The following is a 25,308-nucleotide window of genomic DNA, read 5'->3' on the forward strand; positions in this document are numbered from 1 at the left end:
CTTCTTTATTGAGTGCAGTGCATTGATTTGGTATACCGACACATGTACATAAATAGCATTTAATATGGCATAGATTTTATAGTTTCTGTTTAAGAATTACTTGAAACAAAAAGGTTTTATTTTAATTATATACAACTGCGTTATCGGTTACTTAAACACGAATTGTAACACAATTGTTTTTTATATTTCCAATCAGTTAATGTTCGTTGAAAAAGGTAATCTATTTCAGTAAATGTTTGAACAGAGATATATTGTCATTGTGGTTAGAAAATCATAAGTTTAAACCATGCTAATGTGGAGATTATACAGATTAATAACAGCAAAATAAGCATCAATTACTCAAATAATTTGGTTTTGCTACTTACGGTGCCATTTTCTTGCATACAAAAATATCTGCTTACGTTATACTAGTTCTCAAAAATCGGTTATGTGAACAGAAGATAAACTTATCACGTGAAATATTCTGGACATCAAAACTCCTGTTTTGGGGGTAAGCTGTTTTCAGATGAATGCCATATACGTTATTGGCAGTTTTCCCCAACTCAAATCAAAGAATAACGACGATACAATTACCAGATCACGTTGTCAGACTACGCGCAAAATTGATTATATTAACATTAACAATCGGATTCCATGATAGAGCCGTCGTTCTTTGTTACATTAAAGCAAAGCCTTTTAACCATCCAAATAATTCATTGTATACACCGAATACTGCACGAGTTGGCGATTTTCCAAAACTATGTTTTCAACGGAGCAACTTGAACGACGCCTGAATATGCCAATCTTCAGTAATAAGCTAAAACAAAACATCCATGAGATAATCGATTCAACATACCGGTTGGCGAAATTCGCGTAAATCAAACACTTCTAAAAATGGCGGAATTATCCATGAGACATCATCAACACACACTCTGAGTTCCTGCTTCCACTGAGTAACACATTAATCGACAGCAACCTACTTGCATACTTTAAGACCCGTACATTTAGGATTTTATAAAGGCCGAGGCTATTGCTGACCCGGTAAAATCTACTTAATGTATTTGATCTTGAGAGGTAGCCGTTGCGTTCGTGGAATTAAACATAAAATGTTAGTATTTTTTCACCGTTATTGTAAGGTTATGTGATGCCAATGAGGTGATAAAATGCAACAGTTGTGATTCAAATCAAAACGCCGAGGCTAAACACGTTTTTGATATATTGGTGACTTAATAATAAATCATATATGTGAGTGTTTGGGATCTTATTCTTATTCACTTATACTATTAATTTACGGGAAAATGATTAAAAAAATGTTTTTTAAGCGAGAGGAAATAAACTAAAATAACTGCCATTGATATACAAAATTAAACGCTTTTATCCCAACTGCAGTTTAAACGAAATGATGATAGACTATATGTTTTGCATTTTTTTTTGTTCGTTGCATGTAACGATCTCGTTATTTACATTCTACACACAAAAAGCGCAGAGCGTTGCAAAAAACATTCAAATATATGTTAATTTCGTTTTGTACTAACCAGACTTGCAAAAATTGCCATCCGATCAAAAAGAGTTCAAAAAGGCGCATGAAACCTTCACACGAACCGTTGAATTCATTCTTCTAGGCCAGTACGTAACAGTAGACCTATGAAAAACGAGCTACTCGCATGAAGGAAGTGTAGATCATTCCTGGCCAGATAAATCGCATCGCTGCCATCATTAATGCGACGTTAACTGGCAGTAAGACAACCTTGACATTGCTGTACGGAATATAAGAGTGCATATATGGCAATTACTATGTAAAGCTTAGCCTTAGTATTGTTGTCGGTGCTTTCATGCCTTAGTCATGTGTCTTATTGTTTTGGTAAATTTTCTTAATATAGGTTATTTGCCTTAAATAGTGTGCCGTTTTTTGGATACAATGAACCCCTGCCGATCTAACAGAAACTACATTTTTAATGTGTTTATGCTGTGCGTATTGTCCAAAAATATGGACGCAAAGCTGACATTTGTCCCTGATAAAGCACCAACATTTATGATATTAATACTTGGAGAAGCTGATATTGTTGAGATCATATTTATAAATTATTACAGCATTCAGTTCTATAATGAAAACAATCATACTGCTTGATTATACTGACCCGATTACGAACAACCCACAAAATGGCCACAATACATAAAAGCCCATTATTTGCAAACCATTTCTTTAACAAAAAGGCCAAAATCTCAAGGTCGCTCACCTTAGACTCGAAGGAAATGAATTGTTCCGAGATGCTTCAGTGATGTCAGTTAAATACATTTGGCATTTGGCCTAGCATTTTACCCGGATCAATTGTTGTGGTATTAAGCCAAAGTTCATGTTGATAGATCCAAAATCGCGCCTTTCATAGTGTCAACAAGGTTTCACTCTAACCCTGAAAGAAAAACTGTCCCGAACCCTGGCGGAAATGGTTTTCAACGAACTAAAACCAACTCTGTCGAGAAATAATAAGAAAAACTAAATATATAAAAGGAAAAATACCCTCTCCGGGCGACCATTGTTTCAATGGATATAAACAATTGCCGAACTCGGCCAATATTTCCTTGGAACTCATCTCTGCAAGGTGCATGGTGATGAAAAAAGTGGCATCTAGAGGTTCCAAAGGTTGATTCAAATCAATATAAGAAAAACTGCACCACTCTATGTCGGCCATGTTTTTTTTTCACCGGACTGTAACCATTTTCAAACGCGATAGATAATCATTAGATTAAATGTTCTAATATAGTCCATGGCGATGGAAAAAGTGTGATTAGAAAAACATCTGACGACTAAGTGTTTGAAATATTTCACTTAAGCCATTTACAGAAAACTGTCCCGCCCCATAGCGACTATGTGCTTCAACCGACCGGAACCATGTTTGCACTTAGTTACCATGAAAAGTTTGTGACTCAAGTTTTCAAATGGTTTTACTATTGCCATAAAAGAAAACTGGCCTGACAGTTAGGTTGGAAGATTTTAACCCATTTGTGCCTAAAAAAAGGCCTTGGCAAACAGTGTAGACCCAGACGAGACGCCGCATGATGCGGCGTCTCATCTGGGTCTACGCTGTTTGCTTAAAAGAATTTCTGTAAGAAATATTCTAAATATAGAAATAAATATTCTAGACATCCCTAATGTTGAAAATAAATTGATCCAATTTAGAAGGATGGGAGAGTTCATTAGGCATATATGGGTTAAACACGGTTTGGATATCATTAGAACAAAGCTTCATGCTGCTTGGGAAAAAATAATCAGTGTTCACTGATTTTATTTTGACCTAGTAACCTAGATTTTTTCATCGGTTACCCAGGTTCTAAGTCAGCCGAGATTTAAAGGGAAGAATATCCAACAAAGCCTCTTGAGTGTTCACAAGGTAAATTTTGACGAGTTAATGTAGACGACGCAGGACGGACAAAAGTTGATTACAAAAGCTTCCCATTAACCCATAGTGTGGCCTCAATAATGTTCAAAACGTGATGACAACGAACGACGCACAACGCACGACGCACAAAATAAGTGTACACAAATTCGCAAGGCTATGCTAAGATGAGCTAAGAGGAAAACAACACGCTTAACTGTGGTTCCCTCAATCTTTTTCCTTCATACCATGATGAATTTACATCTAATGTTTTATGTGTTTAGTGACTTATCTTTTGACAACGAATACTTACATAGGCGGTGTGCGTGTTTTATATGGTACGATAGATCATTCGCTGATAACTGGTTGACGACGATAACTAGTTTCTTCATGGTTTATTAAGAATAATTTCTTGTCAATGGTGTCGCTTTTTATAAGTATGCAGTAAATACATCGGCTCAATGCGTATGCGCTAAGTATCGCCCCACATTAGCATGTGCCGTCCGCAAAGGCATATAAGGGACAGCATTTCCAGCCTAAACTGGATTTTAGTATAGAAGAGACTTCCCTTAAATGTAAAATTCAACACAAGTGGACAGTTTTGCACCTGTGAAAATATTCTACTCACATGCATTAAGCCTGGTTTTCCAAGAGCGTGGTATATATTTAATTATAATACATTTTTACAAAAACGACTGCATACCTCTACGAACATAATTTAAAGACCTGTAATGGAAATAGTGTGTAACAGATACTGTATTTGTGCATGTTAAACAAACCTACACCATCATCCCAAGTTCAGTGTTTGGCTTCATCTTTCAGCACATTGCTGTGCAGTCTAGAGACTTTACCCCTGGACCTGAGTACTTTCTACTTTCACACCTTCATGGCTGCTGATTAGGGATATCAGCCAGAGCTGACCACTGGGGTCCCTTTCACCACATGGAACATTAACAGAGCAATAAATCTCTGCCCCTGTTTCTTCAACACACAGAGATAAGGCATCAATATTACACATGAGTCCCTGGTCTTGGTATTTGTGTCTGTTTAGCAGTAAGACCGGAATTTACAAAGAATCAAAGTACTGAGATGTTGAGAATAAAAGGTAAGCATTTGTTTTTATTATTATTATTATTGTTTTTATTATTATTATTATTAATTTATTATTATTTTTATTATTCCAACCCATCTAGCCCTAATTATGCCTTTAGAGGTATTGTGCAATTAAATTTGCAAAAATGTTAAATAAATCATACAAATTGTATAATAAATGTCTTGTCATTTTTAGAGAAAATGTATTATCATTGTACGTAAACACATTTTATCAAGTTTGTTTAAATTGTATGGATATCTAAAAGAAACATAGTTGCCATTGGGCGGGGCGTATTTTCTTCTCTGAAACCGCTGGGTAGATTCATACAATATTTTGAGACAAGAGTGACACTTTGTTTTTGTTTTTAACAAAAGAACATAGCCGCCAGGGGGTGCGGACTATTTTCCAATTTATGTACGCGGGTTGTCTGAAAAGAAATAAGAATATGTTTATTAAATGAGGTTAGCATGGCGTGATCTTTATATCTTTATGCTTCATTATATCTTGAACACTTACATGTAAATGTATTAGGCAGCAATTCATGCCTTTGTAATAACCTATGGATCACTTTGAACGACGCATTTTAGCGTTTCTCTTTTCCTTGCAAGGACTTTGTTTCATACAATACATAAGAGAATTCGGTTAATGTTTGATATGCTTCATTCACTTTTAACTTTTCACAGTTGAATTAGGATTGCAAGTGACATTTATCAGAATTATTTTTTCAGTATGTTTACTTTAAATGATCAAACTAATTGTCAGCTAGGCAATACTTATCACAACAGTATTAATTCTCTATTGCTAAACAAACTCGATTACATGTAGTTTATTTATTGTATTGAAAATACCAAACTGTATAGATGGTAACATTTTACTTAACAATACTAAATGATATGGTTTTTACTTCTAAATTCACAGGAAGATGAAGAACTTCCGCCAGGCAAGAGGCAAAACTGGAGAAGGCTCAAACAGCAAAACGGAACATGTCAGGTGAAGCTTTTTTTCTTATTGGTGGAATTATTTTTTTATTTAGTTCAATCGACTATCATACGCTAACAAAGCAGATATATGAATCTATGTTAAGTTAATCTTTATAAGATATAGAAGTTAATCCATGGGTATATAAATCATGTGATTTAGTCTTATATCCCCTTTCCTTTTCTTCTTGCAGTTCAACAACAGATGAGCCATGCAACATGGACCATGTTGGAGAAGAAATCATTTAAACTTCTGTTTTTCTATGTGAAGGCATCAGATTTTTTGTTGTGAATGTTTAGGGCTTAATCAGTTGAATAATTTATGTAAGACACATCGAAAAATCTTGTCTGATTTCATGTAACAATAGTAATTGTATAATTGTATGCATAATATATGTGCAGTCTACTCTCAATATTTCGGAGTTGTATTGGACAAGGTTTCACATAATTATCGAATTATTGGCATTTCTGGTAATTCGGACACGTATTATTAGTTATCCCTAACATGATACAAGTAAAAAAATGTAAAATAATAGGTATTTTATTCAGATAAAACATCATAAATATCCATGGAACTCGAGATAACCGAGTTCGAGATATTAATAGTAGACTGATTGTATTATAATTTTATTGATTTCTTTGATTTACGGTGTCTGCCAATAACGTTTTTGGTATTATATGTGTATTTCTCATAACGTTTGTAAACATTAAATAGTTTTACATACATGTAATGTTTTGAAATTAATTGTAACAGTACATGTTGCTATTTCTCAAATAAAACATGTGTTTTGAATATACATGTAGATATGTTATTTTATAATGTCTCAGCGGACTGATATCATGTGTAAATGGAATATATGTTTAATGTAAAATTAATGTCCATTTTGATAGCAAACAGAATAAATCTATAGTCAGAAGCTTAAGCTAAGCCTCTGATTATAACCAAGTGTACAATCAGTGTCTCCTTAATGTCTCAAATCTGTGTTGTTGTTTTTTCTAATTTTAATGCATAAGTGAAATTTATTCAGCAAATAGCTCCGAGTTTGATCTGGAATATATCTGTTAGCAAAATACTTAACCAATCCCTATTACCAGGACACCTACTGTATATGACATTTGATTTTACCTAAAATATTGGGGGTTATTTTCCATGATATTGGTTCAATCTAGCTCAAACTTGCCCTGATATTTATTTCAGTAAAATTCGCTTTAGGACAAAACAGATGATAACAGATAATTTTAAACTTTGCCTACCTTCGGCAAATAATGGTCTATGGGGGGAATTATTTTTTATGGATCTATCTACATGAAATTTTTTCCCCATAAGCAATTAAGAATATTCAAGCAAGTTTGAGCTATATACTTGCTTGTATATAATTATCATTGAACAAGAATCCCATTCTCAATGAAAAAAATAGACTGGCAAAATCACTGATTAGCAAACGAATATGAATAAGTACTAATTAAGAAGCAATTGTAAAATATATTATCATCTTGTAAGTTAAGCATTGCACAGTAACAAAATTTGCAAAGTATCTCTCTTCACATGCAACTGACCACAGCACATTTTGCAGTTAAGAATCCGGTGTGTAAAGCATTCAGCACAAAACTGTAGCAATACAGTAACAATGCCTCATTTTCATATTATCTGATAACACTCTTTAGTTCTGAGTTTTAGAACTGATAAGCCACTTACCACTGTCAAGCTGTCAGAGATAATTGGTTTATGGGAGGACCTGACCACAAAATGGCTATTAACACATAGGTGAAAATTAACTACATCACGAGTGAAATTACTACGCTTTCTGGGGTGCATCTGAGGCTCCGGCAAAGTCCCTAAACTGTGTGTATTTTCTGGTTCAAGGACAGTTAGCCCAAAACAATCAGTTACTTGCCAGTTTATCTCCATAATATGGCAAATGTTTACCAAAGGAATTCCTTCCCGAATGGTTTCCAGCACGTTACATAGAATGGTTTCCAGCACGTTACATACCATCAACTAATTGAGTCTCACTCTGGAAAAACGGAGCTTAATGTATGTGCGTTAAGTTTCAACCCAGATTAGCGTGTGTAGTCCGCTCATGCTAATCTGGGACGAACGCTTGTTTACTCACTGAATTGATGTGTCTTGAAAGTCCATTTTAAGTTTATAGTTCCTATAGGCGTAAAACGATTTCAAAGGAAAATCATTGATGGCATTCATTAAGTATCGAAGTATTTTCAACGGCGTCCAATATTTAATTTACTTACTACTGCATAGGTAATACGAATATTTAGCTCCCATAAATCTGGTAAAGACAGCCATTCTCTACTTATCGAGTTCATTATTTGTTTTATAAATGTATATATAACACCTACTATATTGTGTCCCTTTTTTAATACACACAACTACTAATACTCGCCCGTTGCGATTATTTTACACTACGCCTCGTTTGTACCTTAACCCGTCGGTCATATTGTATTAAAGGGGCCTTTTCACAGATTTTGACATTTTTTAACTTATTCATTAAATGCTTTATATTGGTAAATGTAAACATTGGATCGTAAAAGCTCCAGTAAAAAATCAAGAATGAAATTAAAAAAAGGAAAAGAACATTGCCCGGATCAGGTTTCGAACCAGTGACCCCTGGAGTCCTGCCAGAGTCCTGAAGTAAAAAAGCTTTAGCCTACTGAGCTATTCCGCCGAGTACACATATTTGACGTATTTTATACCTTATATAAGCAATCTTCGTAGTTGTACAAAATTTAACGACAAAAACAGAACTCTCCAAATTATTCAATCGTTTCGCGTTGCAACGCTTTATAATTTTTAGGTTTTATAATCGTCAAAAGATGCATATAATGGCTATATTAGAGCATGGTAAATGTTCAGTATTACTGTTTCCTCACAAATATCATGCGAATCTGAAACAACTTTTTTCAATTTTGTCAATTTACCAAAGCGTGAAAAGATCCCTTTAACCCGTCGGTCTTTTTGAAAACGTAAACAAGTACAAACCTAGTGCACAGGAAAAGTTGTTGCAGATGCAGATTCTATGGGTTAATTTTACGTTTCATGTGATAAGTCTGCCCTTCTTATATTGTAGATTAGGTTACTTGATCAAAGTTCAGTAATAAAATTAACAATTGTTTTAAGAAATTTGAATACACCATTCAATGTTTTGTTCTCTCCTAAGCTGGGAGTTTATGAATGATAAGAAGTTGTAAAAGTAACATTACTACTCAAAATCAACGAAAATTTCGTACAATATTTGTGTTCTTCCCTAAGCTGGGAGTTTATGAATGATACGAAGTTGTTAAAGTAACATTACTACTCAAAATCAACGAAAATTTCGTACAATATTTCGAAAAACGAACTTAACCAATTAAAAATCATTGTTCCTTATTGCATTTTCCGAAATTTCAACGCCAGATGTGGTCTGGTAAAATAGATGTTTGTAGATACAAAATGCTCGTTGATTTTATATTTTAATTTCCCGCAACGATATCTATTCATACGACACATGAACACTAACATGATGTTCGTGTGTCGTATGAATCAATATATTCGCGGGAAATTAAAATGGGTTTAATTGTGTCACAAATAAATAAAAAAACGAACATTTTTTATCTACAAAAATCTATGTAACCATACCACATCTAGCGTTGAAATTGTGGCTATTGCTATAAGGAATACTGATTGTTTAGGTGTTAATTTTATTTTACGAAATACTTTACGCAATTTTCGTTGATTTTGAGCGTTAAAGAGACTTTAAATATAATAAATATGAAACAATGGATTTGTTATGTACAAAAAACAAAGCACATGCTTGCACATTTTACTAATGTAAGTAACAACTGTTGTTGTCGATAAAAAAACGCGTATTCCCCAAATATATAATTATTGTAACAGTAAGATCGTGTGTAGTGAGCGTTCCTTCGAATGCCAGTGAACCTTTCCAAACTATGCCTGGCTTAGAACGCTTACCTTACACGCGCTATTTTCTTTAAATGACACACAACTACTGGTTATTATAACATCGTGCTGAAGATACTGGGCATAAAGCGAGTGCTTAAAGTATCATCTCTCATTATTCTTTGCAGTCCCCACAGCATAATCACGAACGACGCTTTCCCCTTTAATAGAAGTTTTTGTTTTAATTCAGTTTTTCTTAACGAAATTCCAGTTTGGGCGGAATTATCGTCATGGATTAGCCTGTGGGGACCGCTCTAGCTGAAATAATTCGCGTTCAGAATAAATCTGAACGCTGAAACTCCGGTCTGCAAAAACCATAACGAAAATTAAATACAATACTATTATATCAATATGCTTAAAATTGCAAAAGAACATAACCAACTCATAAAGTTTTAGTTAATTAGTCCATTTTTACCTCAAATAGCGTCGAATTGAAGTTAAAAGGCATAATTTGTTTCAGTTAAACTTCTGCTTAAATCGCAATACAATCACTGACCTCTCGCCATGTTATGAAATATTTAAATATCAACCAATCAGAAGAAGGCATACGGTGTAATAGGCTGCGTTATCGATTAAAATCTACCTGCCGTATACAGCGGGCACAGCGATTGGAATTGAAAATGTGAGTAGTGTGTTGATTTAAATTGGTCAGACGTGCAAAATTGAAAGAGTCATTACACAATAACGGAACATTATTGAGAAATGAATTATCTACACAGGTATGTAAATATTATTGCAATCCGTTGATATTAACTGTCTGATATCGGGGCTTGAATGTTGCGCACCAAATTCCTTGCGCATCAATATAGACAAAGAAGGAAAACTCTCGCTATTAAAAAGATAGAGTGGACTATTGACGCCAAGAGTCTGCCAAAGAAAAAATCATCTAAAGACTCTTAAGGCGGCAATTTATATTGACTAGGGACCGCTCAGGCTATTCTGGGATGACACTTTAATCCCAGTTTTTCCACAACTGCTTATCATGTATCCTCCAATTAACGTGTATCGAGCGGTTAAGGAAACTATTAAAAGAAATTCTGAATAATCGCAAACTATTAAACGATTACATTGACAGACGTATTTTTCCGTTAAATCCATGTAAAACATGTTTACACCCGCAAGAACATTCACTACGTGCGTTGTTTACTTGGTATTCAAACGTCACATCCGGAAAGGGAGATCACTCGATTGCAAAAGGCATTAGGTCAACTAAACTTTAGGGCATTGTGTCACACCGGTCTTAATAACGTAGTGACGTCACCATCTGTGTATAGAATGAACTTAAGGGTGTTGCGGCAGTTTATTTAACCGAGAATATATTTATAGCAACACCGATGATGCTATTATCACAGCTCAATATTTTTGTTATCAGTATCATCAGAAATGACCGAGTTGGTTCATAATTCAATTATCAGTGGTTCGATCCCAGGTGGGGTTAACTTTTTATTTTTATTTTTTTTATTTCTTTAATTTCATTCTTGTTTTATACTGGAGCTTTTTAGTCATGTCGGTTAAATTTATCAATTTAAAGCATTTATTCACAAACTTCAAAACAAGCCGAAATCTGTGAACAAGTAAGTTATTAATGATTAAGGTCGAGTTTGATACTGTATGGTATTATGTTTGTGATTAAATATTTTTTTTATTAATGTCTTTTGGTAAGCTGTTGTGATCCCAGTGAAGAATGTAAACAATTTCTAATGTTTATGCATATTTCTTACAATCTATGTACCGGTACTTGGGTTTTGCCTAAATGATGTATTTTTTATAAAATTTGACGTAGAGGGTAGGGAAATTTAAAACAAAAAATCTCGGTTAATAGTGCGTTGACCCCCTTTTTTTATTTGTGTTTTATGATGGCAACGCGTAGGTGAACATATTTGAGCAGTTTTACAGAATTCTATTTGACAGAATTTTTCAAAATTACATTTTAATGTTAAAAATAGTAAAAAAATTATGTTTTTTGGGGTGACATAAAATTTAAAAAAAACACTTTTTTAATTTAAAGTGTGTTCTCCATTTTTTTTAGCATTGTGTTGTTTAATTAAATGTTTTGTATGTATCTTATATAATATCTATATGTTGTCTATTTCATAGGTTATTCACAAAATGATCGATATCAAGAGATGCTCGATTTCAGAGAGTCGTACCATAATGCACCATATGGTTCTTGTGCACATATGCCAATATTTATTGTCTAAACAATATGGTACTCGAATTACTCCTTTCAGCGAACAATCGCTTTCTCGGAGATACAAAACCAACGAACCAAATGGCTTGAGGGTGTATCCTAGTAAATATTCACACCAACCCATAATCTCAAAGTATACGATGTTCGTTTGCGTTTTTTGGAACAAACCAACATACGTTTGGGATGTTGATAAAGTTTTTGTATTTTCAACCAAAACCATTTGCTAAACATTATAACTTTTCTATAAAATGCTTTATTTTTTAAAAAGTTTGTGGGATCGCTAATATGATTTTTATGACAATATACAACAGTCAACATGTGAGTGTGGTTTAAATGCAGAGCGTATTTTATTAATTAATAAATTGTTCATAAAAATAGCCCTTTTCTTTATCAATATCATATATCATATTACATTTTAGGAATAAATCTTACACCTGAAGTTCAACCAATGTTTAACTATTCCTTAAGGAATTAAAAAGTGCTCGCATGTATAGAGGATAATACATCCGACATTGTACCTACATAGCACAAACATTAATTTTTAGAATAAAATTTGTAATACATAACCTTAGATATCGAACACTTTCCTTAAGCGATGTTATCAACGTGTTTTGAGACAGTGTACGCATCTCTGAAACACAACCTATGCAACACAATGGGACCCGCGCCATTCAACATTGATATTATGTCATATACGGCCACAGTTGCTTCAGACAAGTCTTTGCAATCGCACTGTCTGGTCAGGAGCTTCGCTGTCCGCTGTGAAGACACACAAGAACTACATTGGCATGTATGGCATAAGACCTATTTTCGTATTGTGCGACTCATGGTCCACCCTAAAACTCGTTATGCATATATACATCAACACTTTCTTCATAGTTTGGTAAATGCTTACTTGGTATTAGAAATGCAAAGTATGCACTAACATTAAACATGTAGCAAGTTATTTTACAGATGATGGGTTATTCTTACTGTTGAAGTTAATTTCGACTGAAGTTGTTTATTTTCAAAAGGAGTGATCTAATACTCTGGTGAAAACTCGTAAACATGTTAACCATGTGTTAATCGAAAATCAAACAAATGTGTTCTTGTGATTGCTATCACGAGACATCATGCGGTCAGGTATACAAATGAGAAGCAACCTTCAGCAGCGTTATTTACTTTGCAGAACCACGCACGAAAGTTGTTCGTTGAATACTTTGTGTGTTACATAAACTTGTGTTCAAAGTTCTGGCAATTCTTATTTTTTTATATCCTGTAATACAGATGACATTTTATACGCAATAAAAGGTACTTATATGTAGACAAAAGTGCCAGTTTCCAATGATACTTGACACATGAAATCGTGTGTTAAAAATTCGTGAAGAAGTTATGGGACGCATTAAAATGTACACGATTAGATTACCTTTAATTTTTATTGAACGAGCAATCTTTTGCTTTAATGCTTTAATGCTAATTGACAGCGTACGAAGCCCTTATATACTTATTATTTAAAAGAACTTCTTCGATCTTTTTACTGTATATTTGTAAAACGGTAGGCCTGTAATATTTAAGATGATATAATATTGCGTTCTGATCTGTTCGGGTCATTTCGTCTAGTTTTATTAGTTGGTCGCGTTAGGGGCCAGCTAAATTTACAGAGCATATTTTTCAAATCAGTATGTGCTTAGAAGCCTTAAGTACGGTAAGAACCACAACTCACTCTGCAAGGGACGATTACCGCTGCCTGTCTGCTGCAGACGACAAATGATTCTGCTCTAGCAGTGAGTGTATATACACTCTAGCAGTGAGTTTATATACCAGCTTGTAAGTCGACATTGGCCAGTCTAGTGTTTATCATTGAAATATGTACATATTGGCTGCTTTCAGGGAAAACGGGTCTTAATGCACTTCAAATAAGATTAGACTGTGCACACTGATTAGCCTGTGCAATGCGCACAAGCTAATCAAGGACGACAACAGCGAACAACTTCAGTGCCTTCAGCGCTTTGATATATTAAGGCGTATAGATAACCGTTCTTTAGATGTATATGTACATGGTGTTTGTTTACTCTAATCTGATAATCTCCGGTTATGATGTATGTTTACACTTGGTAAATAGAATATCGAGAATTGTTTACAGTTGCATCATCTCTCATTAGTTGCATATGAAGTTAGCCCATGAATGTGCGCGCTCTACCTATGCATATTTAAAGCACATGACATTGTATGAATGCTATCCGAAATCTGTATTTAAACATGTGAAACCGCTATGCTCGTACTCGGTAACGGTGTAAATTATCAGTGAACATTATGCTTAACTGTAATGAAATTTATCAATGTTACCTAACATGGACACAATATCCCATGTTGAACGGAAAAGTCTAAATTCCAAAAAGATTTTCAGACACTGTAAACTTTCGATCGGGTTTTAATTGCAGAAAGAATGATCGCCTCTTAGTCAACGGCATACGCATAATAAGATGTACTTATATACTTGTCGCAAAAACACTTCTAAAACGCATGTATGGTACATCTTATACCTCTTGTTCTTTCTCCGAATACGAGTAACCGTGGGATCAATGCTTCCTCCAATAATGTGTTCACTCTTAGAATATCTGTCATTATGAGACATTTCCTAATCATGGACAAGTATTATAGCTTTTCAAGTACCTCAATTTCGTGGAATATCGCCTGATCTGGATACGGAATCTCTACCCGTTAATAGATTACCGTAACTCTAAAAGATTTGGCAGTATCCGAGATGGAGATTCTCTCAAACGTATTTTCGACTGAATGAGAATTATGACGTATATCGTGAGTGATATCCATTTAGTTTTATTACATTTTACTGTTTCGGAAGGAATTATGACGAGCATATGCCATCACCTAATTTTACTTGATATAAGGCTATCAAACGGATATTGACTGCTTTGCTGGGAATTTCTTGTAATCTTATCGCAGAGTCATATAAACGGTCTAAAACCATGGGCACATATATTGTTATGTTATTGTCGTGTTGAATGTTTAGAGAGATAACATAATGTTTATCAATAAAAATGAATTCCATGCCGTTGTATATTATTTTTGAACGGTGATGATAATTAAGTATATGTAATCGTATTACACACATCTTTATCGTTTCAAGTGATATCAACATAAACCAGAACATGTATATCTTAGGTGTATTATGTTCTATGTTGGATATGTCTTTATACAGAACTTATTTTTGAACGGTGATGATAATTAAGTATATGTAATCGTATTACACACATCTGTATCGTTTCAAGTGATATCAACATAAAACAGAACATGTATATCTTCGGTGTACTATGTTCTATGTTGGATATGTCTTTATACAGAACTAATAGTTTTCTTGCTTGCTAGTAAAAAGTACGATATTCATTTAAAGTAGTTTATTGGCAGCCGAATGAGACCATTGACTTGTATACAAAGTGGACGTCCGCTGAGCGCAAACGCATTGCGTTGTTCTGTTTAGAATAACCACCAATGCATAACTTAAAACACGTAATTGCAAGCATTTACACCAACAAGGTTGTTGCCCACTAAGAAATGTAGGATCGTCTAATTTGACCGTTAATTACATTTCCTGTGCTAAGGCTATGGATGAGCTGTTATCACGTTTAACATTATATGCCTAGTGGACTCTCCCATCCTTCTAAATTGGATCAATTTATTTCCAAAATTAGGGATGTCTAGTATATTTATTTCTATATTTAGAATATTTCTTACAGAAATTACTTTAAGCAAACAGCGCAGACCCTGATGCGACGCCGCATTATGCGGCGTCTCATCTGGGTCTACGCTATTTGCCAAGGCCTTTTTTCTAAACGCAGGGCATAAATGGGTTCACTATGATGTCATGTTGTATATATTCCAATAGTGTATAGGGAAACAATTGTCACTTTTCTTCGATATAAGCCTATCAGGTGTTGAAGAAAGAAATTGCGCATTTTTATTATCAAAAACAAATATCTGACATAAACGTCTTATTCATTCTCCAGTATAGCATACTATAAAAGCATGCACGTTGAAACCACCACTGCATAAAAAACGGCATCGAGGGCAAAGCAATTTAAAAGCAATTTTATCGTTAATTTTTTTTTGAAAACCACTGCTGGTAACACCACATGTTTCATGTCAGATGCACATGCTCCTACCGATAAGAAAATTCATAACAAGATTGGGACGACTGCTCGAGATATGATTGATAATAGACCCAACGGCTGATAAGGCTATACGGGGATTTAATGCATGTGGGTAAAGTGTCGTCCCACATTAGTAAAAATACCACTAAAGCGGAGCATACTAATCTGGGACGACACTTTACGCACATTGAATAAACCCCCCTGTTGCCTTATCTGACATCGGGTATCTTAACAAAGCCCGTCTAAAATAAACAACAAGGTTTCGGCAACTGCTCAAGGAATGTTGATTAGATACCCCGTCGGCTGATAAGACGGCTGATAAGACTACAGGATTGCTCTTTCTGTTAATTTGCTTCGGAGAAATGTCACTGCAGGCAAATCGGTACAAGAGATGTCTTCCATTTTGTCTCATTTATCTATTTATGTACTCGCTTTATGAATTGTTTTTTTAATGAATTTTGTAATTTAGCGAATGAACAATGTATACTATTTAATAGAAGCAAGGACTGTTTGTAAAACATGCATGCCCCCCATATGGGCTGTCAGTTGTAGTGGCAGCCATTGTGTAAATATGTTTTTTGTCACTGTGATCTTGACCTTTGACCTAGTGACCTGAAAATCAATAGGAGTCATCTGCCAGTCATGATCAATGTACCTATGAAGTTTCATGATCCTAGGCCTAATTATTCTTGAGTTATCATCAGGAAACCATTTCCCTTTTTTCCAGTCACTGTGACCTTCACCTTTGACCTAGTGACCTGAAAATCAATTAGGGTCATCTGCCAATCATGATCAATGTTCTTATAAAGTTTCATGATCCTAGGTGTAAGCATTCTTGAGTTATCATCCGGAAACCATTTAACTGTTTCGAGTCACTGTGACCTTGACATTTGACCTAGTGACCTGAAAATTAATAGGGGTCATCTTCCAGTCATGATCAATTTTCCTATGAAGTTTCATGATCCTAGGCGTAAGCATTCTCGAGTTATCATCCGGAAACCATTTTACTATTTCGAGTCACTGTAACCTTGACCTTTGACCTTGTGACCTGAAAATCAATAGGGGTCATCTGTCAGTCATGATCAATGTACCTTTGAAGTTTCATGATCCTAGGCCTAAGCATTCTTGAGTTATCATCCGGAAACCATTTTACTATTTTGAGTCACTGTGACCTTGACCTTTGACCTAGTGACTTGAAAAATCTATAGGGGTCATCTGACAGTCATGATCAATGTACCTATAAAGTTTCATGATCCTAAGCCTAAGCGTTCTTGAGTTATCATCCGGAAACCATCTGTTGGACGGACCGACGGACAGACGGACCGACATGAGCAAAACAATATACCCCCTCTTCTTCGAAGGGGGGCATAAAAATATCGTACTAGCAAATAATTTATACAAATAATGCAATCTGATCATTTTTCAGTTCAATTGATATTAGTTTTATAATAAACTTTTATTAATTTTAAATTTAAATAAAAATAGTATATTTGATGATCTGATATCTATTTTCATAAATATTTTGACGTTAATTTATATTATTAAGAAATATATGGATCTGCAAAGTTTAAACACACCTACAACTTAGATATATATTTTTTTATATAACATTACTATATTATTGTTCAATATTCAGCATATTTTCAAATAAACATTCCGCATAAATTCTGTAGCACAAGGACGTTACCCCCCGTTCACACATAACTGCGACTTTACGACGATCATCCCATCAAGCCATGATCGGAAAAAAATGATCGAGGCCGTTCGCAGTCTTAATCGAGCAATTTGGAAAATTATGGTCTTCATTTCGACCGTTCTACGATGCCCCTACGTCAAACGCTTACTGCGTTTACTGCCGCGACATTCTAGATCATACTACGACGCTACTCAGAGCTTTTACTGCGCTTTTACTACGACCATGAAGATATGTCCACGATGCTTCCGCGCTGCCTGTACGATTACGGCGCTTCTACTACGCTCTTTTTACGACTCTACACCGATTATTGTTTGCCACGATCCCATGTTTTGAGCATGTTCAAAATAAGCGTGGCGAGAGCGTAGAGCTCTCCGATCACGAAGACTCTACCGCGATCATACGGCGCTTATGAAGACTCTACTATGTTTCTCCTGCGATTTGTTACGATCAGCCACGTTTTCGGCCACACTTAGATCGTAGTAGAAGCGGCGTCTATGTGTGAACAGGGGTTAGATTATATATCGATAACAAATAGTGAACGCGGAATGCAGGTCTTATGCACCATTTGATTCCAACTTTTGTTAAAGCCAACAAGCAAGTTTGCTTGTAGACAGCGCAGTTATTTTGTGCGAAAACGTATTAACCTAACTTGATCACACATCATCCAAACCAAAGTAAATCGACAAACGAGATAACTAAAACTGTGGAAGGTAAAATTGTAAGACCCATTCTTGAAGTCGGCATTTGTATTACTTTGTTACGCAGTAGTTCACAAGTCTTAATATCAAACAATTACATAATTACATAACATATCAGGATTTCATTTATTTCAATTTCGATGGTCGTAACATTCAAAAGACATCCATGTAAACAGGAGTCGATGATAGCTTATGATTTTGCTATTCGTTAACATAGTTAACACAACACATGCATCAGCTGGTCAGCATGGACACCACGTTGGTCAGTGTCAATATTCAAGTCTCATGAACGAACACACACTTCTTCCGACTAGAGCACCGTTGAACGAACGAATATTTGGCAAATATAATCCTGACAAACTCCCCCGCATGAACACGTACATGAGTGCTTCCAGAATAACGTACTAAGAGTGATAAAACATCCGTAATTGCATTCCGCCTACGCCGCACCAGAATATGCACAAGCCAATCCCGTAAAATCCAAGAAATAATCGTTTGAAGTATACTATTATCATGTTACAAGAATGTTTAAAACGAAAAGGTAAACTACTCATTGATGTACAATAAAAAGCAATGAACAACTCTCTATTTAAATGGATCAAATAGTTCAAACGCATACGTCAAATGAGCATCGATCCCGTTTCAGGATTCAGAGACTGTTTCAATTCACATACACACTCTAAATGTTCTAGTTGTTGACATTTAATTAGTCATGAATGGACGATACATTGGTGTACATACATGGCGGCGAAATATTGTATAGGTTAAGACACACTTGCTAACCGACGCTGTTGGTAGGAAGGTGGCAACAACCCAATTCGACTTTTAAGGGATCTTTTCACGGTTTGGTAAATTGACAAAATTGAAAAAAGTTGTTTCAAATTCGCAAATTTTCGTTTTAGTTATGATATTTGTGAGGAAACAGTATAACTGAACATTTACCATGGTCTAATTTAGCCAATATATGCATCTTTTGACGATTTAAAAACCTAAAAATTATAAAGCGTTGCAACGCGAAACGATTGAATAATTTGGAGAGTTCTGTTGATGTCGTTAAAATTTGTGAAACTACGAAGATTGCTCATATAATGCATAAAATACTTTAACCTTGAATGCTTGGCAGAATAGCCGAGCGGGCTTATGCGTATTTACTCCGGTTACTCCTGGACTCCGGGGGTCACTGGTTCGAGTCCAGCTGCGGCTACATTTATTCCTATTTTAAATTTTATTCTTGATTTTTTACTGGAGCTTTTAAGATTCAATGTTTACATTTATCAATAGTAAGCATTTAATGACTTATTTCAAAACATGCCATAAACTGTGAAAAGGCCCCTTTAAATGATTCAATAGATATATGTACTCTTATGACTTGTTCATGACGTCAACGGGGGTAAAGTGGCAAATTGACACTTCTGCAGAATGCGGAAGATGACAGGTAAGATCAAAGCAAATCCAGAAAAAAAGTGATATTAATATAATGGGAACATGGTCGATATAAATCGGTTTAATATATAGATCAAAATGTGGTTATCTTATTAGGTTAAATAAGATAAGACCGTAATTATTGTTGATCCTTAATGACAATCGCGAAAGAGTCCGTAAGAGAAACCACGCTTGTTATTCACGAACAATAATTTGAGTGTTTACGCCAGCAATTTGATCCGGGGCCCGTATTCACCAACCATTCTTAGACTTAAGAATAAAGAAAACACTAAGAACCAAGACAAATGCTTTCAGTGTTTGAATATATAGATGCCTCAACTGGTAATTATGTCATTAACATAAAGTTGTACATGTAGACTGATATAGATTGAGGTGTTTAATGCCAAGTTGAACTCCCAATTCAAGCAATATTTGAATACATCAATTTAAGAATATTATTTATTCATAGACTTAAGTCTAAGAATTGTCTGGTGAATACGGGCCCTGAGCAATCATAAAAGCAATCGGCTTGACGAATCCAAATGTTAAGCTGTGTGTAGGTTGTTTCAGCAGTCTATCATTTTAAACGTGATAAAATGCACAGGCTGGTATGCCGAGTGGTTCAAGCGATAACTTTATAAAACATATATAGCACTGATTCGAGCCTATTTGTACAAACTTTAATTAAACTCTATTATTGTTATAATATTGAAGGTCCAGAGTACCATGGTTAAAATCTAGAAATTTAATTAATTTATTGACAAACTACATAAAATGGCAGAATTTGTGAGCGATTGCCTTTTATCATCTTAAATACTATACTATATACTATACTCAATACTATAAGTGCTGCTTCGAGCGAAAATAGGTTTTATGCAATATGTGGCCAGAATAGAGTAGGAACAGCCTGCACAGACGCACGGTCTGTTCAGGAGATACCTGTCTGCTATAAAGTCACGCAATATTTAATGGTATCAGACTCCTCATCATAGCACACGGGTGGATCGGAATATTTGTAGCTACAGGGTTTGGATATGCCATAAGGCCATTTTTCGAAAGACGCGGGTTGTATAATGTTCGTTTTGAAGGCATTAAAGGTTAAATAGCCCGATGAGATGTCCAAGAAGTATTTGTCTTTGAACAATTGCTTTTAAACCGTAACTCTTTCCATTATGCTTATTGAAATATGTCCTTTCATTCTTTTTTGCATGATTATTGTATGACATAATTTAGATGGAAAGAGGATATTGATATTTCTCTTTTTTCGTTTTATAAATAAAAAAAACTTTTTACATTAACCTTGAAGGTAAAAACACACTTACTTCTGGGCCATTCGGAACAACACCTGTTTAGCATTACAATTGACATGTATATTTAAACCAAATTAATTGAAGAGTTTACCTTAATTGAAAAAAAAGCTATATTACCACAATGTACAAAACTTAAAACATTCACTTGTATCTGCCTGAACCGATTCAAAACCAATCTTAGACCATGGTGTTTACATACTCATTTATTTCCAGCCCCAAGCTTAACAACCATAGCATGTAACGCATCCATTTCATAACTTCTGTAACTCAAGCCAGCGACTAGTTCTTTATGCCCAGGAAACACGTAATGGAGGGAAAGATAAGCCCATCAAATATCTATAACATCTTGTCTTTATCCGATCCCACTTTGATAATGATGCTCCTGTTAAAAGATTCCGCGCTCTTGGAAAAAGTGAAATAATTTGCAGTTCGCAAAAGCTAATTGGGGACCACACTCCCCACAAGGACATGTTTTTTGTTTCATTTAACTCTCTCAGTGCTAGAACCGAATTTGAAGGCCTTTGCAAACAGTTTGAATCCAGATGAGACGCCACAGAACGTGGCGTCTCATCTGGATCCAAACTGTTTGCTAGTCTGATAGTATTCTTTGAAAAAAAATCGAAGAAAATGCTAATTTTTGAAATTTTGCAGACGACATTTTAGCATACGACAAATTTCCCAGCATGCAAATGGTTAAACAACAACAAAAAAAGAGTAAAACATAGGAACTGCACAGACTAATCTGGGAAAACACTTTCCGTACATGCAAACCTCCTTTCGAAGAGCAAAGCGAATATCTATAAAATTGCATCCGTATCTGATTCCACTTTGAATTCTGCTCTTGTAAAAATATTAAAAATTGCCACGATAAGCTTTCATTTATGTTGGTGGGTAGTTAAACATATGCCATAATTATTCGTCTGAATAACAATTTGAAGCAAGGTTTAGCTTGGAAATAGTTTTTTCAATAACATACTTTGATAACAAATCTACAATTATCACAGATTTCACAAGTACATGATCGATCGATAAGCAACGATCATTTTCAGATGAAATCACAAGGGAACGACAACGAGTTGTTGAATGACAAATTCATAAAAATCATGAGGAAGTTGTTTGGGTGTTAACATTATTTTTAAAAGTATTAGTGCAAAAGAAGTAAGAACTATATTTTGTAATTGTGCCTTCCGTTTTGAGACTTCATTTACCCTGACAATGATTATTATATGAGTTCATGGTGTTCTTTGTTCTTCGGAATTTTGCGCTTATCAAGTTAAATTACTACATTTGTTAAATCCATAAACATAATCAGATTCATGGCATTAGGAATAGACAACTATCCAATTGAGCGAACAAACACAATCGACAAATTAAACGTTGAAGACATTTTAGTTGAAATTTAATTGGTAGAGATAAAGCCACAATTTAAGTCTAGACATTGAATTTTTTTAAGCCTAATGCATTGGAGCAGAGTGCCCTTTGTAAACTTCGATGACAAAATTCCTATATTTAGTGAATTAACGATACACGTCTAGTCATGTTGTTCACAAAAATACCAATGATAGTGAAACGCCAAAAATAAAACATTAAACCATTTATGCCTAGTGGACTCTCCCATTTTTCTAAATTGGATCAATTTATTTCCAAAATTATGGATGTCTCGTATATTTATTTCTATATTTAGAATATTTCTTACAGATATTCTATTAAGCAAATATCGCAGACCCTGATGAGACGCCGCATCATGCGGCGTCTCATCTGGGTCTACGCTGTTTGCCAAGGCTTTTTTTCTAGACGCTAAGCATAAATGGATTAAGTTCGTGTTGCAGCCAACCAGTCCGTTCGTCCAGATTGTAGTGTCAAATATAACCCGGGGTTGAGAGTCAGTCAGTCGGGCCTTGCGTCGTAGTCTCACAAACAGGTGTCTGGTCTTTTGAGAAACGTTTTGGCATGCTTAACCCATTTATGCCTAGCGTCTAGAAAAAAGGCATTAGCAAACAGCGTATACCCAGATGAGACGCCACATGATGCGGCGTCTCATCAGGGTCTGCGCTGTTTGCTTAAAGGAATTTCTGTAAGAAATATTCTAAATATAGAAATAAATATACTAGACATCCCTAATTTTGGAAATAAATTGATCCAATATAGAAGGATGGGAGAGTCCACTAGGCATAAATGGGTTGACGAGTTCTGCCATCCAAAGTTCAAGTTCATAAGAAATCTGTATTGTGTACAGTAAACTATTTTGGTAAACCGACGGATGTATAATGCTAAAATTTCACATAACCAAGTTTTTATTGTTTCACATGCAAGTGCGTTATACTTACACGTGTGTACCGGATTTAATAAGATAACGCAGGATGTTCTTTAAAGTTATGCAATCTTCAACAAAGACATGCTCTTGCCTGTAACTTGTTTTAGTAAAATAATAATTCCAGCCGTAAGAGCATATTATATACAAGACAATTTACATGCATATGCTCTTAAGGAATCTTAATTAATTACTTTATATTATTTAAGATTTGGTGCACACATGATTCTTATTGCTGATTGCATTACAGTATTGTGTTACTTTGCATATTTTAATATGTATTTGTGTGCAGTCTAGAAATAAATTGTGTTAAAAAAGTTTGTGTTGCTTCTTTTTAAGAAGTACAAGACAAACAAGGCTTCACATGAATCAATCGAGTTATAAGATATGTTACACGCTTTTGAAATAAATAGCAATGTTAATGTTTATGTCAGTCTTAGAGCCTGTAAATAACCCATAAAAGGTTAACTGAGTGTTTGAACGGAGCAATCTTGTCATTGTGGCTAGTAAAATCGTTAGTTTAATATCAAGAAGAAGTGTGCATGATATTGCATATATCTGGCTTCGGGATTTGCAGTAAAACATGTTTGTTACTGAAGGTACCATGTAAATGCTAGCGAAATCTAAGTGCTTACGTACTTTTTTCCCAGAATGTTACTGAAACGGAGTATACACTAATAGAGTGACATATTGTGATCATCAAGTATTGCAGTTTGTTGTGTAAGCTCGTTAAATCTTAATACGAAAGACATAATTGGCGGTTTTCCCAACTCAAATCAGAGAATACAGATGATGTAATTGCTAGATCACAATGCCAAAACAACGCGCGAAATTAATTGTATTCACATCAACATGCGGTTTCATTTTATAGCCCTGTTTCTTTGTTACTTTCAAGCAAAACATCTTAACCATCCATATAATTCAGAGAAAACACCGCACACGGCACGATTTGGCGAGGTTTCAAAATATGTTTTCCTCGGAGCAACTTGAACGACGCCTGAATATGCCAAACGATCTACAAACATATGCTTAAACAAAACAGCCATAAGTTAATCGATTTAACATACCGGTTTGTGAAAATCGTGTTAATCAAACACTTCTCAGAATGGCGGATTTATCCATTATAAAAATTTCACTCAAATTCGGACACAAATTCAGAGATAAGTGAGTTCCTGCTGCCACTGAATTACACAATATTTGGCAGCGACCTACTTGCATACTTTATACCTGTATATTTAATTTCAACGAGGCCAAGGATATATCTCGTTGGTTACATTGACATTGAATGAAGCCTTTAAACATAGTATTTGCAATATCAAATAAAAATGTTAAATTTCTTTAACCGTTGCGGTATGGTTAATTATTTAATGAAGTGATATGAAGCATCGGCCTCTTATAACATTCAAATCAAAACGACGCTGCAAGAAACGTTGTTTGTTTTTAATTGGAGACCTAACATTATATTATATTTGTTTGTGTTTCAATCAAAACTTACTGACAAATGTCACAGATGAATGTGTTTGTTAAGACTGCAGTGTTTTTTTTTCTTTTATAGGGGAATGGTGGCGGGGCTCGTCCAAAGGGGAAAAAATGCGTCGTTCGTTAGGAAAAGGGGACAATTAAAAATTCACTCTTTTATATGTAATGATATTTATTATATGAATACACATGTTTGTATGAATATAATATTCCCAGCAGAATGTCTCTGTCCTTTTTCTGAAATATATATCAATGATTTTTTTCAACATTATTTTCAGACAGTTCAGCCTTCATGTAAAGTCTCAGTTTTCTTAGCCATTTTGAGTCTAATTGAGTTTTTTAAATCGAATAAATGGCAAATTTGAGCATTTTTTATCAATAAAATGGACCGAATTGGAATGTTTTTATCAACAAATATTGACACAATATAGATAAATCAGGCCTTTTCCTGGCCTTTTTGGGAGAAAAATGCAATTCATGTTAAAAGTCCACTGATTTGGGAAAATCTAATCTAATTTAATATAACACTTTATAATAATTAAAAATCATATAAATTATAGTTATATACTTTGTTAGTTATTGATGAAATAAATTTGAGATATATTTTCATGATTATGAAACAGTTCTTTCTAAAAAAAAAAAAAAATTTTTTTTTTACATCTGGAGGGGATTTTT

General features: G+C 34.7%; 1 protein-coding gene and 1 long non-coding RNA gene across 3 annotated transcripts in view; one reads left to right on the top strand and one right to left on the bottom strand.

Moving 5' to 3' along the window:
• Nucleotides 1-25,308, bottom strand: part of LOC127845047 (myosin light chain kinase 3-like) — a 70,973-nt gene that overhangs the window by 24,169 nt on the left and 21,496 nt on the right. Inside the window, exon 1 of one of the 2 annotated variants that reach the window (XM_052375682.1) lies at nt 24,222-24,365. The exons of the other annotated variant lie outside the window; for it this stretch is intronic. The gene's annotated coding sequence lies outside the window, so the exon portion shown is untranslated. Of the gene's footprint in view, nt 1-24,221; nt 24,366-25,308 lie in introns of those variants that run through there. 2 annotated transcript variants of the gene reach the window in all.
• On the top strand, nt 4,191-6,226 carry LOC127845064 (uncharacterized). The gene is made up of 3 exons (XR_008033038.1): nt 4,191-4,458; nt 5,365-5,436; nt 5,618-6,226. It is a non-coding gene; the product is annotated as an uncharacterized LOC127845064 (long non-coding RNA).

This window comes from Dreissena polymorpha, chromosome 1, assembly GCF_020536995.1.
Source record: "Dreissena polymorpha isolate Duluth1 chromosome 1, UMN_Dpol_1.0, whole genome shotgun sequence".
NCBI classification, from domain to species: domain Eukaryota; kingdom Metazoa; phylum Mollusca; class Bivalvia; order Myida; family Dreissenidae; genus Dreissena; species Dreissena polymorpha.